The sequence below is a fragment of the Humulus lupulus genome, chromosome 3, assembly GCF_963169125.1.
Source record: "Humulus lupulus chromosome 3, drHumLupu1.1, whole genome shotgun sequence".
Classification (NCBI taxonomy): domain Eukaryota; kingdom Viridiplantae; phylum Streptophyta; class Magnoliopsida; order Rosales; family Cannabaceae; genus Humulus; species Humulus lupulus.
Window position 1 is genome coordinate 198015459 of NC_084795.1, and position 25612 is coordinate 198041070.

General features: G+C 35.4%; 1 non-coding gene across 1 annotated transcript; it reads left to right on the plus strand.

Moving 5' to 3' along the window:
- Nucleotides 1-24611: 24611 nt before the first annotated feature.
- LOC133827719 (small nucleolar RNA R71) lies at nucleotides 24612-24718 on the plus strand. The gene has a single exon (XR_009890371.1). It is a non-coding gene; the product is annotated as a small nucleolar RNA R71 (small nucleolar RNA).
- Nucleotides 24719-25612: the final 894 nt, after the last annotated feature.

Sequence of the window (25612 nt, forward strand, 5' to 3'; positions counted from 1 at the left end):
TATATGTTTATAGGTTGGCTAATCTTCCATTCTTTTATATGCAGAAGAAATACAAGGGACAAGACTACTTTTTTGCTTTTCTAGTAATAGTGGGATGTTCGATTTTTATTTTATATCCGGTAATGACTACATCCTTAGTCTCAGATCAAGGTCTGATTTTATTACTTGAACCAAGAACATGCTTGTGAATTGTTTTTTATGTTGAAATTATGTTGGCATGCAACTATTTTGAGGAATGAATCATACGTGTAATACCTTCTTCTCAAATTAACCTTTGTTAGAACATAGAACATCAAATCTTAACACAACCAGATAGTCAATCCAATTATTGGTACTTTTTTTTTTCCTAATTTGTATTTAAAACAAATTCTTTGCTAAAAGTATTTATGTTGTTGATCTGGTTTGTATATTATTTATGGAATTTGAGAAGAGGTTACTTGCATGGTTCATATCAAGATAATGATCAATCAAAGATCTTTTTATATATACTATAATTTATCTACATTTATACCATTTAGTATATTATTATGATTATGGGATTTTGGTCCCCAAGCCCTAAATATCTTACTCTGCATGTGGTTGAATACTTGAATTAGGATACAATATAAAGAGTGGAAAACAAATATTGTTATTTTTCAATTACTCTGCTTTGAATATTGTTCCTTCTATATAAAAATAGTTAAAAATCAAATTCTTAACTATACTCAACAATATCATAACATATACTATTATTATTACCCTTTCTCTCCCTATCCTCTCTGTCTTTCTCTCTAAATGGTTGAGTGTTCTGATTAAGTTTTCATGGGAAATAACATGGCAGATGTACTAAGTGAGGAACAGATTGTTGAGTTTAAAGAAGCTTTTTGTCTTTTTGACAAGGATGGAGATGGTGAGTTTTCTGTAATCTCCTCAATTATTGGTTAGTATTAATGGATGTGTTTTTTTTTTTTGGTTTTAGTATGGCTAGCAGATAGTAGTATAGTATAAAGTGCTGGTTCTCAAAATTTATTGGAGCATCTTGCATTTGTTGTAAGCACAGTATTTCAAGTACCACTGTTGGTAGCTTCTGAAATTCCTAGTCTTCTTGAGATTTCACTTGGCAATTAGTTTCTTTAGTATTGGAGTTTAGTTGGTGGCTATTGCATAGGTATGGTTAAGACTAGTAAAGTGAAAATTTAATATTGTAGCATTTATTATGAAATGGTTTTGTTAACATAGTTTTTTACTTTATTAAAAAAAACACAGTTTTTTACTTGCATGCTTTTCTTTTTATTGAAAAGAAAAGGAATCATTATTACTCCATGGTATTTGGAAACAAGATTCAGTAAGGCACTTTTTGTTTTGAGCTTTGTTTCTTATTTTATCTCTCTTTTCTGAAAAACCCTAATTTGTTTCTAATTCCCTAAAGTTCATCTACGCATCTTGTCTCTCCCTGCCTTCACTAGGAATCACTCATTCCAGTACAAAGGGACCAAGCCCAAATGAATCGTCATCCTATTTCTCAGTTCGTGTGTATGAATTGTCCTTTCCCTTTCTTTTTCTCCTGAGTTGCATAGGTCTGGTTTCCTTTACTCTCAAATGTGATAAGTTTCAATTCTTGTATTTAATGACCTTATTTGTTTTATTTTTCCTCTGAAATTAGTTTCTCTCTATGTTCTTTGTTCTTTTTTTTTTTCTTGATTTATATTGTTTCTTTATGGGAGTGATTTTAGTAACAATAAGAAACTAGCTTTTGGTGTTGAAGAGAATGACTTTCTGATCATCTCTTGAGTATAGAGCGTATAGTAACAATAAGAAATTTTTAAAGGGATTCATTATTTTGAGTTTTTATTTTCAGATCTACCTGATTTGGTAGTGAGTGAAGATGGGTTTTTCTATACGCCTTATGCTATCGGGCCCCCTTCCGAGTCCAAGCATTTGTATTGAATGGTTACAACTCTCACGCCTTATGTGTGTTTATGGTTTACTTAATTTCTTATAGTTCATTAACTTTACTGCATAATTATTTATTTTATAGCAATTTTATAGTCTAATTATTGATTATGAGCTCTCTTTTTGTTGTTTGCTTTGATAGTACTGATACTTTACATGGATGATTGGCCTAGCTGCTGATTATTATAATATTGTTGTAAATTATATAATATGTGAGGGTTTTTTATGTATTCAACTATGTTTAGTTATGGACTTCCCTTTTGGGTGTGTTTGGAAGCTCCTTGTTCTTGCTTTGGAACTGTCTAATTCTAATATTTTTTTGCTTTTCTTGTTCAAAAACTTTCAGTTTGCTCATAAAGATTGCATATAGGAATGGTGTAACCAGAAAGGGAATACAACCTGTGAAATATGTCTTCATGTAAGAATTCAAATGATTTAGATTTCTCTGTTTTTGAAACTTCTTTTTTCGGGTCCTTTTTTCTGTATTTGCATTTCAGAAAACTAAACTAGGTTTGCATTTGAATTGATCGAACCAAGTTTTCATCGTTTTAAGTTTGTTCCTGATTTTGGATGCCTCACAATTTATGTTTTTGCTCATCTTTTCTTTTATGCTTACAAGAATTACTCTTTTTTTCAGTATAGAAGAATTACTTGGCTAAGTTATTTTGGATGCTTTAAATAGAAAATGATTGTTCACTTAAAAAATTGAAATGTGTTGCAAAATTATGAATGATGCAAGTATGGGGCACAGTTATGATGGTTTGTAGTGGACTCTGAGGTATTAAATAGTTTGTTTCTTTTCAAATTCTCTCCATCTCCACCTTTCTTTTGTGAGCTCATACGTTTCTATATTTTTGCATCTAAAGGAGTTTGCAAGAAGTCTCTTTTGTGTTACTGCTACCAAATTCAGAGGTTGCAATTTCATCTAGTTCTTCCTCTTTAAATGAGGTACACATTTTGATTTTTTGCCATTTTGTATTTTGTTGTTGCTGTTAAAATTTGCTTGTCCTTAAAATGTTGAAACTTAAATTTTTTAGAATGATTTTGTTTAGTTTTGTATTATTTTGAAATACATGAGAACACATTTGAATGGTTCATAGGTGTCAACTTTGTTTTTGATGTACATGCTTATGACTCCAATCTGTATATTTTGAAATGATGGCTTATGATAGATGTATTCTAGAAAAAGAAGGTTATTAGCAAATGGTTTTTGTCAACTACGACTTTCTAGCAGTCAGCAGGATTTAAAAAAAAAAATTAATTATAGTAACAATGCTACTTTTTATCATATGGCGAAAATAATATTACAGCTAAAAAAATTGTAATGAATAAGACCATCACAAACTCAACTAGAGGTTAAGCATCTAATTGGGAACACAACAATGAAAAATTTCAAACAAAAATAAGTTATAGCAAGACCTCTCAATCTATCAACAAATCAGAATAGAGAAAAGGTTATAAATTCATTTACACTTTTAAACCAAACTGTGTCCCAAAATTTCAGTTGCAGTTTTCATGTGTTACCACTGTTGTATGGGTGTTTGGCCTGTCTAAAGTTACAACCAAATACACCAATCTCTATTCTAATCAGAAAATGACAAGGTCTTTGACCTATTTAGCCTTAAAGTTTCACTGTCATTAGTTTTTTTAATTTTTCATTGATTTTCAAATATGAGTTATATATCATATAGTATTTTAAGGTTCACATTAAACGAATTAAATGTTATGTTATCCAGGTCAGCTTTGTACTTCATTCCATGCTACTTCACAAGGAAATGCTCCCAAGTAAGTGGTACAATTAATTATTATATTTTCACTGTTAGTTGGAAGATATGAAGCTATTGTTGACATGAACTGGGTTTTAACAAGAATTAGCCTAACATGATCTACATTTCTGCATAGCATGCACACATATCATGTATTTACAATTAGACAGAGACACTTAGAGAGATTTGAATGAGTAATTTGTTTCTATGTTTTCTGCTTTTTCAGTAGCAATTGAATCTTGTTGTTCTATGCTTTTTATGTATTGATAATTGAGTAATACTTTTATTTTCTGAACAGGTCCGTACGTCAGAGCTGTCTTTCTACATTTATGCTTCGTACTTCCTAGAAATTTCATGATCTTCCTATGCATGCAGGTTCTGAGTTTTTCTCTATTTTTGGCTTCCTAGTTATAATTTTTTTTCTCAAGTTTCTCAATGAGATTAAATTATTCTATTGTAGTTGGATTAATTAGGTTTTCTGATTCAAACTTTTCTCTAATCTTTATTCAATCTTACTTTCCAAATATGACATTTATATACATGCGATTCTTTGTGAGTCTTTTTCCTTTTTCTTTTTGCTTTGTATAAATGTAGTTTATTCATTAATTGGGTGCTTATCATGAATGGATACAAAATATTAGATTAAACCCTGAAACTGTTTGTAATAAGTCATTAAAGAGAATTAGATGAACTAACTTTTTTCCTTCTCATCAGTGATAAAAAAGTTCTTTGCTTATCTGGGTCTTAAATTTCTTGTCTCTATTGCATATAATCTAGTAAAGCATGCCACTTCGTATGCACCAGTTTTTTCTGGCTGCATACTTGATATTTCTTTCTGTATGTAATGAATTAGATGCTAATTATTTTTAGCAACAATTATCTGGTGGGTTATAGTAGCAATATCAATTTTTAAAAGTTCTTATTGTTAGAATATGCCAAAGTAATGGAGGAATAGACATAGATTTAATCTTTCACTAAATATTTCGTACTTGTATTGATGGTGGACTCATTTCTTGTTGTGAAGGAATGGGCATCTGAGCATTATTCAGCACCTTTTCGAACTCCTAAGTTGTTGGATTGTCCAAGTAATGCAGAAATCGATGAGAGAGCTGATATTTGGTCATTAGGATGCACTTTATATGCGATAATGCGATAATGTTTTTTACCATGTGATTTAAGATTTATTGGTTTAAGTTTTCGTGTCTTTGTCTCCTGAGAGCTATAATATAATTTGATGACAGTGTTGAATGTTTTAAACTAATTTGTGGATTGTTAATATAATGTTGAATGCTTTTTACTTTTTGTTATTTGAAAATCAAGTTCATTTGATGATGCTAGTATATATTAGAAAGTTAATTTTAATTATATAAATAAAAAATAAAAATATAATAGAATAAATTAGTGTTATATAAATGAATATATAATGAGAATTTAAACTTATCTAAATATTAACATAATACGAAAAATGTGTTATAATATCTATTACAATAACACTTTTTATAAGTAAAGAATTATGTTATGCAAACTTCATTATATAACACAAAAAATGTGTTATACTAAAGTGTAGTATAACACAAAAAATGTGCTATACTAAAGTGTAGTATAACACAAATTTATAAGTGTTGAAATGTGTTATATAATCGACTTTAAATAATATAATTAAACACTTATCTATTTATTAAAATAACAAAGAAAGTGTGTTATCGTTGACAGTATAATAACACATCAGTATAACAATGATAAAGTGTTATGTAAAGTACCCTGACCTACGATAACATAGTCGGTCTTAACACATCAAAAAGTGTTATGGTATGTTTTGATAACATATTTTTGGTGTTATTAAAAGCATTTTTTCTTGTAGTGTTCTCATCCATTAAATAGCTTTGGGTCATAATTCTAATCTCCGGGACCTTAGATTCTATCAATCTGGGTAATAAAATCCATCCCGACCCTTAACTATTGAATTCCCGAGACTAAAACCTCACTAGAACCCAAAAATGCACTAAGCGCCACGAACCTAGGGACTCATGTCATGGCCCCCAGCTCAACCTGAGGCCTTGTCGCAAATTAGCCTACACGCCCCGCGACCTTCCTGAAGGGCACTGCGGCGCGCCTTCAATTCCAGAGGCCACAAGTTCTAAGGGGTCGTGGCTCAGCAAGAACAGTGTCGCGGCCCAATCCCTCGAGCCCAGAAAAACACACCATTTTCACCTCTAAAACTAATCCAATTAACTCTAGAATTAAGCCAACAATCCAAACTAATCATCACAGAGGTTATACTATAGATTCAACAACCGAACCCCAACAAGAACTCAAGCCAAAAACCTTATCAAACTCAAAGTCAATTCTTCACCCAACACACATGCATACTCTAAGAAAAACTAGCAGTTACTCAATATAATTTACTGAAATTAAAGCTTACCTTAAGCTGGAGTGAATCTTTAAATCAATTCTCTAAGCTCCAAGCCCCTAGCTCCCAAAATCCCAGCTGAATTTCCTTAGTCTTTGAGTAATTTTCCTAGGTTTTCCCCAAGCTTCTAAAGGAGAGAAGACAAAAGAGAGATAGAGAAGGAGACAGGGTTGATTTAGAGCATTCTGTAGGTATCCCATATTTGTTTTATTTAACTTAAGTGTATAAGGTTACCTCAAGGCTCGGGGTACCAAAAACGTCCCCTAAAGCAAAATGGTAAATTTCCCCCATATTCCTTTCTAAACATTCTAACCTCAAATATATCTCCACATATTTATTTCCATAACCCGATAACCCCATAAAACTGTTGGTATTTATAGATAATATCAGAGATTAAATGCAGAGGAACAACAATCAAAATTGTTAATTTAATCCCATAAGATTTCTAGATCTACTTCTTTACATGCATATATATATTGAATCAAATACATGAATAGAAAATTACCTCAGGCCCTTCCTTGCTGCTATCTTTTTGTATGGCAAAAATCCTTGAGATCTCACAACAAGATCTTCCAAAATGTTCTCAGCACACAAAGAACGAGTGTGGGCTCGCTATACAAAATAATAGGAAAAATCTATTATCAAATATTCTCAACACATGAGAACTGATAAAGTTTGGACCTAATTTTATGAAGAACAGTGACCTATACTTGTATCACTGTTTTTTTTTCTCTTAGAGAGATTTCACGATATTTTTCTATCCTTGAAAAGTTACGTTCTAAAAAAACTGATATCCTATATTTAATATATCCAATATATTAAAATTAAAATATTAGTTATTATAAACAATTTGAAAAATAACTAATTAGTTATTAGATTATGTTTAAATATTAATATTTTAATCACATTACAATATCTCATTATTTATTTAATATTTAAATAACTAAAATTGTGGAACCAAGAAACTACTCAGAGTCTCCTATGCGTGTAGCATAGTGACTGTGCACTGTGCCACACGTGTACCACATGCCAGGGATGGCATGTGACTTTTCCCAAAAAAAATTCTTATTATTCAAAGACCAAAAATCCCAAAAATAAATTAATTCAAAATTAATTATATTTTTGTTAAATCAAATAATTAATTAACTCTCACTTAATTAATTACACATAATTATACAATAATTATGTTTGATGCATAGAAAAATATTTTACTTATCAAATAAGTTCTTTTGCTCATTTTTGTATTTACCTTTGTCAGTGTTTGTTTGAACCATTTCGGGGACCATGGACCTATAATATTAAATTCCAATAAATTGAATCTAAATAATTAAACTCTTTAATTATAATAGTTAATTTATTAATTTTGATAATTCTCCACTATAAATTCAGAATTGCACTCTTTTTGTTATAGATATACTTTTATAGAAATCTTATCTTATGTCGTCCATTGATATAACCATATTACAATAATTGAACCCTCTAATTAATTAGTTCATAAATTAGAATGGAACAATTACCATTTTACCTTTCTAATTTACTTCTTATTCCTTTAGTACCATTAATTCACTAGTGAGTAATTAATCTATAATCTAATTATATATTTGAGCTCAAAATCATTCAGTTCTAGAATTAACCCTTAAGGGAACTAATATACGATCCATTAGGAAAGATTAGATTCCGTATTGTTGATACATGTTCCCAACCATCCATGATATTAAATCTCCAATACAAAAGTCATTAGCCTCATTCTATGAAGAGACCTTAACGAATGAATCAAAAGATTTAATAAACATGAACAGGAGTTCATCACCACTCAGGATTTAGGTTGATCTATAAATGATCATCAGTTATGATATGAGTTACAAGCCTTTATTGTTAAATGGTTTTTGGATAAAGACTTTTATTCATATTAGTCCATGTCATATATAATCATATTATATAAAGCATCTTTACCGAGATGTCTTACCACATCAATAATCTGAATCTAGATTATTTGTATCAGCATGATACTCAGTAAACCGTACTTACAACTCCAATTAAAGAATTCCATAACTTTAATTTTTTGTTGTTGACTATTTTTATTCATTCATGTGATCTTAATTCTCTCGTACTAACACAAGATCACACCTCAATAATGAATATGGAATTTTTCTGATATTTACAAAATTATTCAAACAATAATTTAACAATCTAAATATAACAATAATAATAAACCATTGTATTTATTTATTCACAGAAACAACAAATGTCTTTTACATGCTTTTAGGACACACTCATAACAATCTCCCACTTGTTCTTAAAGCAAGTGAGGCATTTCTCTCAATCCCATATTACGTACATGACCCTCGATTTGCTTTGCAGGAAGCATCTTCATGAACGGGTCTGCCAGGTTGTGTTCTGATGCGATTTTAAGAATGGACACATCTCCTCTATGTATGATTTCTCTGACCAAGTGGTATTTGCGCTCTATATGCTTTCCCCTCTTGTGGTTTCTTGGTTCTTTTGAATTAGCCACTGCTCCATTGTTGTCACAGTAAAGAAAAAGTGGTTTCTCCACTTCTGGAACCACTTCCAAATCTCTGTAGAACTTTTTCAGCCAAACTGTTTCTTTAGCTACTTCACAATCTGCTATGTATTTAGCTTCCATGGTTGAATCAGCTATACTGGATTGCTTAATGCTTCTCCAGACAACTGCTCCACCACCAAGAGTGAATACTGACCCAGAAGTAGACTTTCTACTATCCTTGTCAGATTGAAAATCTGAGTCAGTGTATCTAGTAGGTTCGAGGTCACTACCCAAATATACTAGCATATAGTCTCTCGTTCTCCTTAGATACTTGAGAATATGTTTCACTGCAATCCAGTGTTCCAAACCTGGATTTGATTGATAATGACTGACAATCCCTACTGCATAACATATGTCAGGTCTAGTACATAACATTGCATACATTAGGCTCCCTACAACTGATGCATAGGGATACCTTCTCATATCCTCTTACTCTTGTGATGTCTTTGGACACTGATCTTTGCAAAGAGTAATTCCATGTCTGGTCGGCAATTGACCCTTTTTGGAATTCTCCATAGAGAATCTTTGAAGCACTTTATCAATATAATTTTCTTGTGAAAGTGCTAGGAGCTTGTTCTTTCTATCTCTTAGAATTTTAATGCCTAGAACGTAGCTCGCTTCTCCCAAATCTTTCATTTGGAATTTTTCAGCCAACCATTTCTTTACATTTGATAATGTCTCTACATCATTTCCAATGAGTAGGATATCATCAACATAAAGAACTAAGAAAACCACAACTTTCCCTTTGATGTATTTATAAACACATGCTTCGTCAACATTTTGTACGAAACCATATGTTTTAATAGTTTCATCAAATGTTAAGTTCCAAGATCTTGATGCTTGTTTCAATCCATATATGGATTTCAACAACTTGCATACCTTTTGAACTTGATCCTTCTTAATAAACCCTTCTAGTTATTCCATATAAATGGTTTCATCAAGGTGGCCATTCAGAAAGGTTGTCTTGACGTCCATTTGACATATCTCGTAATCATAGATTGCAGCTATGGATAAAAGTAAGCGAATGAACTTAAGCATGGCCACAGGAGAAAATGTTTCTTCATAGTCCACACCCTCTCTCTGTGTGTAGCCTTTGGCCACAAGCCTTGATTTATAGGTCACTAGGTTTTCATCTGCACCCCTTTTCTTCTTGTAGATCCATATACATCCAATGGCATTAACATTGTTAGGCAGATCTACAAGTTCCCAGACTGAATTGGAATACATTGATTCCATTTCTTGATTCATGGCAGCTTGCCACTTATCAACATCAGGGTCTTCCATTGCTTCTTTAAAAGTCAATGGATCGTCCTTTTCAGTATTTGATACAAGAACGTGTGCCTCATGTTCGTAGCGAATAGGTTGTCACACAATCCTCCCACTACAACGTTGCACTGGTTTTTCCTTTTCAGGAATTGTGGTATCTTTGGTTGTTTTAACATTAACTGATGAAGAAGATGGAGATGAAATTTTATCTGTCATTAGTTCCTCTAAAACTACTTCGCTCCGAGGTTTAAAATCATTCATATAGTCGTGTTCTAAAAAGGTTGCATTCATCGAAACAAATACCTTTTGATCACTTTGGCTATAGAAATATCTACCTCTTGTTTCTAGAGCATAGCCCACAAATATACACACTTCAGACCTTGAATCTAGTTTTCCAGATTTAGGTCTTAGCACATGAGCAGGACAACCCCAAATACGGAAATTTCGTAAACTAGGTTTATTTCCATTCCATAGTTCTAGTGGTGTCTTTGTCACAGCTTTGGACGGAACTACATTCAAAATGTAGTTAGCTGTTTGAAGTGCATATCCCCAAAACGATAAGGGAGGTGAAGAGTAGCTTAACATAGACCTGACCATGTCCAACAGGGTCCGGTTTCTTCTCTCTGAAACTCCGTTTTGTTGTGGTGTTTCAGGTGCTGTGAGTAGGGATAGAATTGCATGCTCCAGCAAGAAATCTTTGAATTTAGAATCCAAATATTCACCACCACGATCAGATCGGAGTGCTTTCAAAGATTTACCTAATTGCTTTTCAGCTAAGGCTTTGAAGTCTTTAAACCTATCAAAAGTTTCTGACTTCTTAAGCATTAGGTAAACATGACCGTATCTAGTTCATAACCACCTCGAGCTTGAATGTTAATTGGACCACATACATCACTATGTATAAGCTCTAGTGTTTCTTTGGCTCTATTTCCCTTGGAAGTGAATGGTCATTTAGTCAATTTTCCTTCTAAATAGGATTCACAAACCGGTAGGGTTCCAACTATTAGTTCCCTCAAAGTTCCATCTTTAGTTAACCGGTTTATCCTATCTAGACTAATATGACCTAATCTTAAGTGCCATAGATACGTGTCATTTTCTTTAGAAACCTTTTGTCTTTTGTTACTTTGTGGATTAGCTACTTTAAATAATTCAGAATTATTGAGTGATTTGTCTATTGGATTAAGCATGTACAGTCCGTCCTTTTGTTTTGCATGACAAATATTTTTCCCATTCCTTGAAATAAAAATCATATTATTATTAAAAGAAATGCCAATTTTTTGTTCATGTAACAAAGATAAAGAAATAATGTTTCTACTAATTTCAAGAATAAATAGAACATTATTCAGAACTAGAAAATTGTTCTTAAAATTTAAAATGACTGTTCCACATGCTTTAGCTGAAACAAGCGCTCCACTTCCCACTCTCATAGTAATCTCTCCTTGCTCCAACTTCTTTGCTGACTCAAGCATCTACAAACAAGAACAAACATGGTTAGTGGAACCAGAATCAACTATCCATGATAATTTATCTTGTTCCACCATACAAGCTTCGAGTACAAGTAAATCTAATTTACCTTTCTTTTTCTCTTTTAGCTCGGCGAGATACTTTGGACAAATTCTCTTCCAATGACCATCGACATTACAATGGAAACACTTTCCTTTGGGTGCCTTTTGTTTGGGATCATTGTTCTTTTTGTTCTCGGGTGCCTTGGATGACTTCTTTGGATTGTCCTTTTTAGGTTTGCTGTCATTGTTATTGCTTTTCCTTTTCTTCTTAGAAGAAGATGGTTTTGCTTCAGCCTGACTTGAGATCGTCTTGTTCAAAGACTCAAAAGTTTGTAATTCATTCAGCAATTGTGTCACGTTAAATTCCAATTTGTTCATGACATAATTTGTTGTGAATGTAGAAAAAGCAGGAGTTAAAGACTCAAGTATAATGCTTACTTGTGTCTTTTCATCCATGACTGCTCCATGCGTCTCAGCTTCATGAAGTACACTGATCATGTTCAAAACATGCTCACACACAGATTGACCTTTCTTCATCTTAGCATTCATGTAGGTTCTAGTAGCCTCATGAAGACTTTGATCAAATGGGCGCCCAAACATTTCCTTAAGATATTCTAGTATCTCAAAAGCAGTTTCCATGGATTCATGCTTTGGTTGTAAGACATCACTCATGCTTACAAGCGTATAGCACTTAGCTTTGTTATTGGATTGAATCCATGCATCAAATTTGTCCCGAATATATTTTGGGGCATTGGCACCAGGTTCCTTAGGGCATTCCTCATTTAGGACAAACTTGTGGTTTTCACTAACCAACAATAGATTCATATTTGATTTCCATTTTATGAAGTTATCACTAGTTAATTTTTCTTGTGCAATCAAAGCAGTGATGGGATTTCCAGAGATATACATATTCTGAATAAAATAAAAAATACAAATATTATTATATTTAGAAAATAAATATCAAAGTTTTCGAAAATTAAATGTGATGCATGAGCACAATTAAAACACATAAAATAAAGATTAATTTCCACGATAAAATTTTCTAACAATTAAAGTGCCGCCGTAGGGTCGGTCAAATTAATCTTAGAAAATTTATAAGACATTCTTATCTTTATTGTTTAAAACTTAAAATAACTCTTTATTTTCTCTTTTAAACATTAAAGTACCGCTTAGTTTTGTCTAGTTATGATTATCCACTGCAAAAGCTTAATCATAACTTTGTGAGTGTAACCCATTATTTCAGAGTTCATGACTTAACATAGGACATGCTGCCTTAGGGTCGGTCAAACCTAAAATACATCATTAGTTCCTATCTTTGTAAGAAATATATCCTTGCTATTGATATGTCTAGACACCTTCCTTAGGGGGACGAAAACAAAGCCGTCGTGAGGCGCTATTCATATCTCACAGTGTTATATTAATAATGGAGACCATGGGTTATGTTGAGTTATCAACCCTCTCCCACTCACTATTTTAAAATAAGTGTTTTTAACCTAATTAATTCCAAATTAATTATAGATTCTTTAAAATTTATGAACATAATTAAAATTTGAAAGAAAGCGAGTTTCTAGGACCATATCCAATTTTAAATTACCAATTATGTTCATCTAAACTTTACTAAAAAACAATTTTAAAATAAAGTTGGTTTAAAGAAGATCAGTGATAAAGACTTAAAAATTGGTGTGATATTTTTACCAAGTTTTCAAAAATAAAACTAAGTAATTTATATGCAATTGGTTTCGCAAAACAATTCATATAAACATATAGGACAATCCTAATAATCATGTTTCTACTAATGAGACACATGATTATGACTGTGTGGGTTTTTATGTATGGCACAAAATGCATGAACATGTTATCAACCACATCAATCACATGAAGATAATTATTTAAATAAATAAACAATAAATGTTGAACCAGGTGCTTTTGGGTATTTCTAATTTTACAACCACTTTATAAAATAAAAAAAAAATGAAACCGCCTTGATCTCCATCCGGCTTCTTTACTTTACTTTCGGTAGGATATGTGTTGTTGTTGGTCCAGAATAATAATAAGAAAACAATTTTCTAATTATTTTGATTAATTAAAACAAACTTTTAAATAATCATTATTTTTATTTTTATTTTTAATTAAAACAACTTTTAATTAAAATAAGAAACTGAAAAATTTAATTAAAATCTGTTATTTTTTAAAATTAAATTTTGAATTAAGATTTAAAAAAAAAGTTTGTTAGGATAAAAAAATTATAACATTATTTAATTATCAAATTTCTAATAAATAGGATATTTACTATTTTAAAATTTTAAAAAATAACAGAATAACTTTCAGAAAAAAAAAAAAAAATTCAGGACCAGCAAGACGGGGACACATGGCGTCAAACGGGACTGCCGGGGTCGTTTTGTACGGAACCGTACGAACCCATCCGTACGGTCAGTACGACGTCCCCGGCAGTGGCTGAGAGGGCAGCCTCGGAGGAACGGTGGCTGAATTCTGAATCCCGGGCTCCGTTCTGACTTTTGTGTGATCGGAATTACAATTTTATGGTGTCAAAAACCAAATAAAATTACATAAATCCTATGCCCTTTAATGACTTACACAATGATCTAATCATAAACAAATCCTAACCCAAAACACCATACAATTAACGATTCAACATTCCCATGCATTCAATCATATTATGCCATCCATTCATTCATCAAAAATAAATAAATGCATAAAATTAAACCCACACAGATTCAATATATATATATGTTAAGATGGCTCTGGTACCATTTGTTGGGTTTTATAGAACAAATCAGAGATTATACGCAGGAGAACAACAATTAAAATTGTTAATTTAATCCCACAAGATTTCTACATCTACTTCTTCACATGCAAATATATATTGAATCAAAGACATGAATAGAAAATTACCTAAGGTCCTTCCTTGCTGCTATCTTTTTGTATGGAAAAAATCCTTGAGAACTCACACCAAGATCTTCCAAAATGTTCTCAGCACACAAAGAACCAGTGTGGGCTCGCTATAGTAAATAATAGGCAAAATCTATTTATCAGATGTTCTGAACACATGAGATCTGATAAAATTTGGACCTAAGTTTGTGAAGAACAGTGACCTATACTTGTATCACTGTTCTTTTTCTCTTAGAGAGATTTCAGGATAATTTTCTATCCCTGAAAAGTTACGTTCTGAAAAAACTGATATCCTATATTTAATATATCCAACATATTAAAAATCAAATATTAGTTATTGTAAACAATTTGAAAAATAAATAATCAGTTCTCAGATTATGTTTAAATAATAATATTTTAATCATATTACAATATCTCATTATTTATTTAATATTTAAATAACTAAAATTGTGGAACCAAGAAACTACTCAGAGTCTCTTATGCGTGTAGCATAGTGACTATGCACTGTGCTACACGTGTACCACATGCCAGGGATGGCATGTGATTTTTCCCAATTTTTTTTTATTATTATTTAAATACTAAAAATCCCAAAAATAAATTAATTCAAAATTAATTATATTTTTGTTAAATCAAATAATTAATTAATTACACATAATTATACAATAATTATGTTTCATGCATAGAAAAATATTTTACTTATCAAATAAGTCCTTTTGTCCATTTTTGTATTTACCTTTGTCAGTGTTTGTTTGAGCCATTTCGGGGACCATGGACCTATAACATTATGCTCCAATAAATTGAAACTAAATAATTAATCTCTTCAATTATAATAGTTAATTTATTAATTCTGATATTTCTCCACTATAAATTAAGAATTGCACTCTTTATGTTATAGATATACTTTTACAGAAATCTTATCTTAAGTCGTCCATTGATATAACCATCTTACAATAGTTCAACCCTCTAATTAATTATTTTATAAATTAGAATGGAACAATTACCATTTTACCTTTCTAATTTACTTCTTATTCCTTAAGTACCATTAATTCATTAGTGAATAATTAATCTATAATCTAATTATAGATTTGAGCTCAAAATCATCGTTTTCCAGAATTAACCCTTAAGAGAACTAATATACGATCCGTTAGGAAAGATTAGATTCAGTATTGTTGATACATGTTCCCAGCCATCCATGATATTAAATCTCCAAAACAAAATTCATTAGCCTCATTCTATATAGAGACCTTAACGAATGAATGAAAAGATTTAATAAACATGAACAGGAGTTCATGAACACTCATGATTTAGGTTGATCTATAAATGATCATGAGTTATGATATGAATTATAAGTCTTTATTGTTAAATGGATTTTGGATAAAGACTTTTATTCATATCGGTCCATGTTATATATAATCATATTATATAAAGCACCTTTACTGAGATATCTTACCACATCAATAATCTGAAACTAGATTATTTGTAACATCATGATCCTCAGCAAACCGTACTTACAACTCCAATAAAAGAATTCCATAACTTTAATTTGTTGTTGTTGACTATTTTTATTCATTCATGTGATCTTAATTCTCTCGTACTAATACAAGATCACATCCTCAATAATGAATATGGAATTTTTCTGATATTTACAAAATTATTCAAACAAAAATTTAACAATCTAAATATAACAATAATAATAAACCATTTTATTGATTTATTCACAGAAACAACAAATGTCTTTTACATGCTTTTTGGACTAACTCCTTACAAAAACGTCTAATACCCGAAACTCCCCTCGACTAGCCCCGAGGTGGATTTTCAACCCCGTTGTGACTTTTTAGCTAACCGCTCCCTAGAACTGTCTCGGATCGTGCAACATAGATATATCATAATTATCATATTTATACCCTCAACGGGCTAAAATTACAATCATGCCCCTAATAACCAGATGGGGCCCATATCAATATTTAATTCACCTAAACATGCATCACTAATCACATATTCACACAATTTCACATATTATAAAAATAATTCACTTATTTCCCTCCAAGCACGCTAATCAAGGCCCTAATCCTTATTAGCAAATTTGGGTCGTTACAACTATCCCTTTCTTACAGAAATTTCATCCTCGAAATTACCTGAACAACTCAGGATACCGTTCCCACATCTCTGATTCTAGTTCCCATGTCGCCTCCTCGACCTTGCTGGTCCTCCATAGCACTTTCACCAAGGTGATGGTCTTGCTCTGCAAGACTTTGTCCTTCTAGTCGATAATCTGAACTGGCTTCTCCTCATAAGACAAATCTTGATCCAGCTCCAAATTCTCATAACTCAGAACATGCGTCAAATCAGATACAAACTTCCAAAGCATAGACACATGAAACACATCATGAACCGTTGATAAGGCTGGAGGCATCGCCAATCTGTAAGCTACCTCTCCAACCCGTTCTAGAATCTCGAAGGGGCCCACAAATCTAGGGCTTAGCTTGCCCCGAACACCAAACCGTTTCACTCCCCTCAAAGGTGAAACCCTATGGAACACATGGTCACCAACCTTAAACTCCACGCTCCTGCATTTCAGATCTGAATAACTCTTCTGGCGACTCAGGGAGGCGAGCATTCAAGCTCTAATCTTCTCAACCCCCTCATTGGTCCTCTGAACCATCTCAGGACCTAAGTACCTCCTCTCACCGATCTCATCCCAATGGATAGGTGCTCTGCACTTTCTCTCATAAAGCACCTCATACGGAGCCACTTCGATAGTCGCCTAATAACTGTTATTGTATGAGAACTCAATCAAAGGAAGATACTTACTCCAAGATCCCCCAAAATCCAGCACACAGGCTCGTAACATCTCCTCCAATATCTGAATCGTCCTCTCAATATGACCATCTGTCTGAGGATGATAGGCGGTACTAAACTGTAACTGTGTGCTCATAGCCTTCTACAAATTTTCCCAAAACTTTGAAGTGAAGTTGGTGTCCCTGTCGGATACTATCGACCTTGGAGCCCCATGTAGTCGAACAATCTCCTTCACATATAACTCAGCATACTGCTCCACAGTATAGGTCGTCCTGACTGGTAAAAAGTGGGCAGACTTGGTGTACCTATCCACAATCACCCACATCGAGTCATGCTGTCCCACGATTTTTGACAAACCAACCACGAAGTCCATGGAGATATCTTCCCATTTCCACTCCGGAATCCTTAGAGGCTGCAGCAACCCTGCTGGCTTCTGATGTTCAGCCTTGACCTGCTGATAAGTTAGGCATTTGGCCACATAATCCACCACATCCCTCTTCATGCCTCACCACGAATACAAAGCTCTCAGATCCTGGTACATCTCCGTCGTACCCGGATGTAAGGAATAGGGAGTGGTATGCAGTTCCTCTAAAATCTCTCGCCGGATATCTGAATCCATCAGAACACAAATTTGACCCTTATACTTCAGTAACCCCATCTCTGAGAAGTCCTTAACCTCTTTGACTAAGACGTTCTGCTTGTAACCCCTCAACTGGGAATCATTCCCATGTGCCTCCTTCATCCTCTCAAGGAGCGTAGACTGAAGAGTAATGTTGGCTAACCGACCAACCACCAACTCTATACCTGCTCTAGTCCTCTCCTCAACTAGCTTATCAGATATCTGTCTCGAACTGAACAACTGTCCTGGGCCTTTTCGGCTCAATGTATCAGCAACTACATTAGCCTTCACAGGATGGTATAGGATATCACAATCGTAATCCTTAACCAACTCCAGCCACCGTCTCTAATGCATATTCAGATCCTTCTGAGTAAAGAAGTACTTCAAGCTCTTATGGTCGGTGTATATCCCACACTTCTCACTATATAGATAATGTCTCCAAATCTTAAGTGCGAACACCACCGCTGCCAATTCTAGATCATGCATGGGATATCTCTGCTCATACTCCTTTAACTGTCTCGATGCATAGGATATCACCTTCCCAGCTTGCATTAGCACACACCCTAAACCCTTTCTGGAAGCATCACAATAAACCACGAACTCTTCATTGTCCGTCGGCAAACTCAACATTGGTGCGGTGATCAGTCGCCGCTTCAACTCTTTGAAACTGTTCTCACATTTGTCTGTCCAAACATACTTTGTCTTCTTCTTAGTCAATTCTGTCAATGTTGTAGCTATCTTGGAGAACCCCTCAACAAACTGCCGATAATACCCTACCAATCCCAGAAAACTCTTCACCTCAGGAACACTGCTCGGTGTAGGCCAGTCTCTCACTGCCTCAATCTTATTTGGGTTGACCAAAATCCCCTCCTTACCAACGATATGGCCCAGAAATGTAACTTGCGGTAGCCAGAATTCGTACTTGCTAAACTTAGCATATAACCTATGCTCCTTTAACCGCTGCAAGACCAGACGTAGATGCTGCTCATGCTCTGTCTCTGACTGTGAGTACACCAGAATTTTGTCGATGAACACAATCACGAACTTGTCTAAATTTTCCTTGAAAACCCTATTCATCATGTCCATAAAAGTTGCTGGGGCATTGGTTAATCTAAAGGATATAAATAGGAATTCATAGTGTCCATACCTTGTGCGGAAAGCGGTCTTTGATATGTCCTCCTCTTTGATCCTTAACTGATGGTAACCTGACCAGAGATCTATCTTGGAAAACACTGTCTTTCCCTACTGCTGGTCAAAAAAATCATCAATCCTAGGGAGTGGATAGTTATTCTTAATGGTCAACTTGTTCAGCTCCCTGTAGTCAACACACATCATAAGATATCCATCCTTCTTCTTGACAAACAAAATTGGAGCACCCCATTGCGAGAAACTCGGTCTAATGAACCCCAAATTTAGTAACTCCTGCAACTGAATCTTCAACTCCTTCAACTCTGCCGGAGCCATTCCGTAAGGTGTCTTAGATACTGGCTCTGCTCCTGGTACCAACTCTATAACAAAATCAATCTCCTGTTATGGCGGCAACCCTGGCAGATCTGCTGGAAATAAATCTGGAAGCTCGCATACCAATCTGGTGTCCCTCGATCCAACTGATACAACCTTAGAGATATCCACAACACTCGCTAGGAATCCTATGCAACCTTCCTGCATCAGGTCTCTAGCCTTCAATGCTGAAATCATAGGTACCCGCGGTCCACTAGCTGTTCCCATAAATACAAAGGGTACCTCCCCTTCTGGTTCAAAAGTCACCATCCTGCGCTTGCATTCAATCGTCACCCCATACTTCGATAGTCAATCCATCCCTCAGATCATATCGAAGTCATCCATCGCAAGCTCAATCAGATCAGCGAACAATTCTCTACCATCTGCCTCTACTGGTAAAACTCTAATCCACCTCCTAGAGACTACCAATTCCCCAATCGGCAACAAAGTCTGAAAACCCCTAGCATACAAAACACTGGGTCTACACAACTGATCTATCTCTCTTGCAGACACAAATGAATGAGTAGCTCCTGAATCAAACAATGCAGTATAAGAAGAACCAGCACTAGAGATCTGACCTGTCACAACTAAGGGGCTAGCCTCCGCCTCAGTCTGAGTCAAAGTGAACACCTTGGCAGGAGCGAGACTGTTGCCCTGCTTCGGCTCCTCCTTCCTGGCTTGTGGGTAGTCCTTCTTAAAATGATTCGCACTCCCACAGAAAAAGCAGGCCCTAATCCTGCACTCACCCTGATGTCGTCGTCTGCACCGAGGACATACTGGAAAACTTCTCCAGTTGCCACTTCTGCCCTGACGGCCACTAGAACCACCCCGTGCCGTCCTGTCTGAACTGGGAGGAACAAAGGAATCTGGGGCCTTCCTCTTCAGCTTGCTGGAGCCACTACCCCGACTAGGTCCAATAAAAGGAGGCATTGTCCTCCTAGCATCGCGCCTAACAACATTCTCTCTCCAAATCTGGTCCTTGGCCCCCTTAGCGGTAAGGGCCTTGTCCACAACCTGAGCATAGGTAGTAGTCTCTGGATCAAAAGTGATCTTCACATCACGTTGAGTTTTGTAAGCAGTGCGGTATGCCCAGAGAGCATCGAGAAGTCGTGAGGACCAATCTTTGCGGTCAAGATTAACCGTCTTTTCTAAAATTTGCTTAATTTCTCGATTGGCTAACTCAGCTTGGCCATTTGTCTATGGGTGATAAGGCAATGCAACCTTATGAATTACACCATATTTTTGCATTAAGGTCTCAAAAGAATAGTTGCAAAAATTGGTGTCCTGATCACTTATGATAGCGCGAGGTGTGCCAAACCTAGATAACACATTTTCCTTTAAGAATTTCACAATAGTTGTGTTATCATTATTTCGACAAGGCACAACTTCCACCCATTTTGAGACATAGTCTATGGCGAGGAGAATGTAAAGGTAGCCAGAAGAAGGTGGAAATGGTCCCATAAAGTCTATCCCCCAACAATCGAATATTTCTATTACAAGAATTGGGTTTAATGGCATCATATGTCGTCAGGACAGGGCACCTAATTTCTGACACCTTTCACATGATCGGCAGAAATTGTTAGTGTCTTTGAACAAAGTGGGCCAATAAAGACCACACTGTAAGATTTTTGCAGCAGTCTTTTTCATAGAAAAATGACCACCACAAGCTTCATTATGACAAAGGTTCAGAACACTAAAAATTTCATCATCTGGAATGCAACGTCTCATAATTTGGTCGAGGCAATACCTGAAAAGATATGGGTCGTTCCAATAAAAGTTACGAACCTCGACCAAAAATTTACGTTTATCTTGTGCACTCCATGCAGTTGGAAGTTCGCCAGTCACTAAGTAATTAACGATATGAGCATACCATGGCAACTTAGTGACCGTGAAGAGATGTTCATCAGGGAAGTCATCTTAAATGGCTGGGCCATCAGCGGAATCAGATAATTCAAGATGAGATAAGTGGTCCGCTACCACGTTTTCAACTCCTTTCTTGTCTTTTATGGTCAGATCAAATTCCTGTAACAGAAGGATCCACCTAATTAAATGTGCCTTAGCATCCTTATTGGAAAGGAGGTATTTTAAGGCGGAATGGTCTGTAAAGACTGTGATAGGTGAACCAATTAGGTAGGAACGAAACTTGTTAAGTGAAAATACTACAGCAAGTAACTCTTTTTCAGTAGTAGAATAGTTCATCTGAGCACTGTTAAGAGTTCTACTTGCGTAATAAACAACGAAGGGCATCCCTTCCCTTCTTTGACCTAAGACGGCCCCTATAGCATAATTGCTAGCATCACACATGACTTTGAACGGTAAGTTCCAATCTGGTGGCTGAATGATAGGGGTGGAAGTGAGTTTTGCAATGAGCGTTCGGAATGATTCCTCACACTCAAGTGTCCAACTGAACACAACATCTTTTGCTAGGATGTTTGACAAAGGGCGAGCAATTGTTGAGAAATTTTGTATGAACCTCCTATAAAATCCTGCATGCCCAAGAAAAGATCGAATGTCTTTAACAGTGTTGGGGGTGGGTAGCTTTGATATGAGTTTAATCTTTGATTGATCAACCTCAATTCCTCATTCTGACACGACATGCCCCAAGACTATGCCTGATGGCACCATGAAATGACACTTTTCCCAGTTGAGTACCAAACCTTTCTCTTTGCAACGTTTAAGCACGGACTCTAAATTGAGAAGGCTTGATTCAAATGAATCTCCAAAGACTGTCAAATCATCCATGAATACTTCCATACATTTCTCGATCATATCACTAAATATGCTCATCATGCATCGCTGGAAAGTGGCTGGAGCATTGCACAGGCCAAATGGCATACGGCAGAAGGCAAAAGTACCAAAAGGACAAGTGAATGTGGTCTTATCCTGATCTTCTAAGGCAATCTCGATTTGGTAATACCCTGAATAACCATCGAGAAAACTATAGAAAGGATGACCTGCCACACTTTCCAATATTTGATCGATGAATGGAAGTGGAAAATGGTCTTTGCGGGTAGTTGCAGTTAACTTTCTATAATCAATGCACATGCGCCACCCAGTTGTGACCTTGGTAGGAACAAGTTCCCCTTTTTCATTTTGTACCACTGTTACCCTAGATTTCTTGGGAACAACCTAAGTTGGGCTGACCCATTTACTATCAGCAACAGGATAGATTATGCCAGAATCCAGAAGTTTCAAGACTTTAGTCTTTACTACTTCCTTCATCGTTGGGTTCAATCTTCTTTGAAGGTCACGACGCGGTATAGCCCCGTCTTCCAATTGAATGTGATGGGAGAAAATTAAAGGAATAATACCTTTGATGTCAACTATCGTCCATCCTAATGCATCTCTTTGTTCTTGCAACACATTGATGAGTTGGCGTTCTTGTGTGGCATCGATCTTGGAGGATATTATGACAGGAAAAGTGTTGTCAGCTCGTAGGAAAACATGCTTAAGACCCTCGGGAAGTTGTGCCAACTTTGGTTTAGGAGCTTGTTCAATAGATGGTTTTGGTGTTTCTCGATCTTGAGGGAGTTCCTCAAAGATTGGATTCCAAAACATGGTTCTTTTAGTCTGTGAGTGTTTGACGATTTCAGGGTTGATCGTAGACTCATCGGGCTCAGAACTTTCTGAAATTTGGAAAAGGTGATTAAAATGACTAGACGTGTATTTCGATTCGACCTCTTCCAAAATAAGTGTATCGATCAGATATGATTGGAAACACTCATCGTTGTCGGGTGGTTATTTGCCGATGTGGAAAACATTCACTTCTAGAGTCATGCTCCCAAAAGAGATTTTCATGAGACCATTCCTATAGTTAATGAGTGCATTTGCTGTTGCGAGGAAAGGTCTACCGAGAATTATGGGAATTTTGGACTCTATACTCACTTCAGATTGAGTGTCCAAGATGAGAAAATCAACAAGGTAATAGAATTTTTCAATTTGAATCAAAACGTCTTCTACTATTCCCCGAGGTTTCTTAACTGATCGATCGGCCAATTGTAGCACCACAGATGTGGGCTTGAGTTCTCCTAGACCTAATTACAAGTATATTGAATATGGCATGAGATTTACATTTGCTCCTAAGTCTAGAAGTGGTTGACCAAATTCCTGTTCCCCAATTTGACATGAGATGGTGGGACAACCAGGATCTTTGTACTTAGGCGGTGTTTTGCAGTCAATTACCGCGCTAGCTTGTTCTGCCAAGAATGCAGTTTTCTTGACATGATGCTTTCTTTTAACGGTGCACAAATCCTTGATAACCTTGGCATAAGCCGACACTTGTTTGATCACATGCAACAATGGCAAGTTGATCTTCACATGTGTTAAAAGGTCAAGGATTTCACCATGATTTTCCAGTACCTTTCTAGTGGATTTCAAAGCTTGATGAAAGGGTGCCTTTACTGAAATGCTTATTGGCACATCATCATCTGGAGCGGGATTTGACGTACTCGTTGTCTTAGTTAACGGTAAAACCGTACTTTGACCACTTCAAGTAGTGATGGAATTAACCTCTTTGAAATTTGTATCTGCAGAGGAGGAGGTTTGTGCATGTGTTGCCCTTTTTGATGGATTAGAGGTTGAGTGGGAAGTCTCCCATGCTCTTAAATCGCCCAAGTAATGTTTAGCTTTGTCATTTGGATTTTCATGTCCTTCATTTCCTCTACCATTTGTGTGAAACAAGATTTGAGCTCTTGAGTTGAGGCTATTTGAGTTTGTGCAAGCATTTGCAAAGTATTCTCAAGAGATTTACTTGATTGCATGTTATTTTGAGGAGCAATGTATGATTTTGGTGGTTGTTGCTGGTCAGGCCTCCATTGGCTTCCAGATGCTTGGTTCGAATCCTTCCAGCTGAAATTTGGATGGTTGCGCCAACCAGGATTGTAAGTGTTTGAGAAAGGGTTATAAGGCTTCTTGTAATCCCCTAAAGTATTGCAGTGTTCCTCATTTCCTCCTCTTAGCTCACCAAGAGTTGGGAACTCTTACGGTTGATGTTTCGTCCCTCCACAGATGAAGCATGGATCTCGTGTCTCTACCTTTGCAGCCATGTGGATTCCTCTACCTTCTTGAGATTTGAAAGCCTCGAATTATTGTCTCAATGATTCAATTTTTTCTTTTGACGTTGTCCTCTTCCCTTAATTGGTAGATTCCTATTGATCATGGCTTATTCATAGGACTCGGTCCATTCCATGTGTAGGACTTTTCAGCAAGATCGTCGAGGTACTCGAAAGCTTCATCGGGATCTTTTTGAAGGAATTCTCCATTGCACATCATTTGTACGAATTGTCTTTGTTTGGTTGTGAGACCGTCATAGAAATAGCTGATCAGACGCCAGCTTTCGTATCCATGATGTGGGCATTGATTTATCAAATCTCTAAACCTCTCCCAGACCTGATGGAAAGTTTCATGTTCTTTCTGGATGAAGGTAGAGATTTGCCTCTTAAGGCTGCTAGTCTTATGGGGCGGGAAGTATTTGGCAAAGAATGCTTTTGTCATTTCGTCCCATGTTCCGTAGATCTAGGCCTTAAGGAATACAACCAGCTTTTTGCTTTGTCTTTGAGAGAGAAAGGAAAAAAATTCAATCTCACAATGTTGGTGACATCAGCTCGGTTGTTGAATGTAGCCACCACCTCTTCGAATTACCGTATATGCACGTACGGACTCTCATTTTCCAACCCATGGAAGGTTGGTAAGAGGTTAATCATGCCAGGTTTGAAATCGAAATTTGGCATATTGTTGGGATACATTATGAATGAAAGTGTGGTTGTACGCGTAGGATGTAAATAATCCTATAGCATTCTTGGTTTGACTTCATCTTGATGAGCCATCGTGGGTAGTTCAGGAAGTCTCAGTGAATCGGGAGTGTTTGAACGAATGGAAGAAAATGACGAACTAGGAGAGTTTTCTAAAGTTTCTACTTGTTGTCTCACAAATCTCCCTAGTGTGTCTATGTTTCGTGGCATAAATATTTTTTTAATTTGCAAATGTGTAATAATGTAATAAGTATACACCAAAATGTTCCCAGGCCAATTGGAAAGGCTGCCAAGGTACCACTTTAGGCCCAAGAGCTTTTCTAGAACTCCCCGAGGTTTTTAGAAAAGGTTGGAGGGTAACGCTAACACAGACCTTATTTAAGAACCAATTTTTCTAAGATAGAACAAGTTTGGCTTTTACCAATTTCCACAATTACACTAATGTTCTCAATACTTTGTTTTTTGTTTTGCTTGTTTTTTTTAAAATTTTATGATTTAAAATTTTATGCTTTTTTTCAGAAAAAAAACCTAAATCTAGAAAATAAAATTCTAAACTTAAAAATAAAATTAAAAAAAAAGAAATGAATAA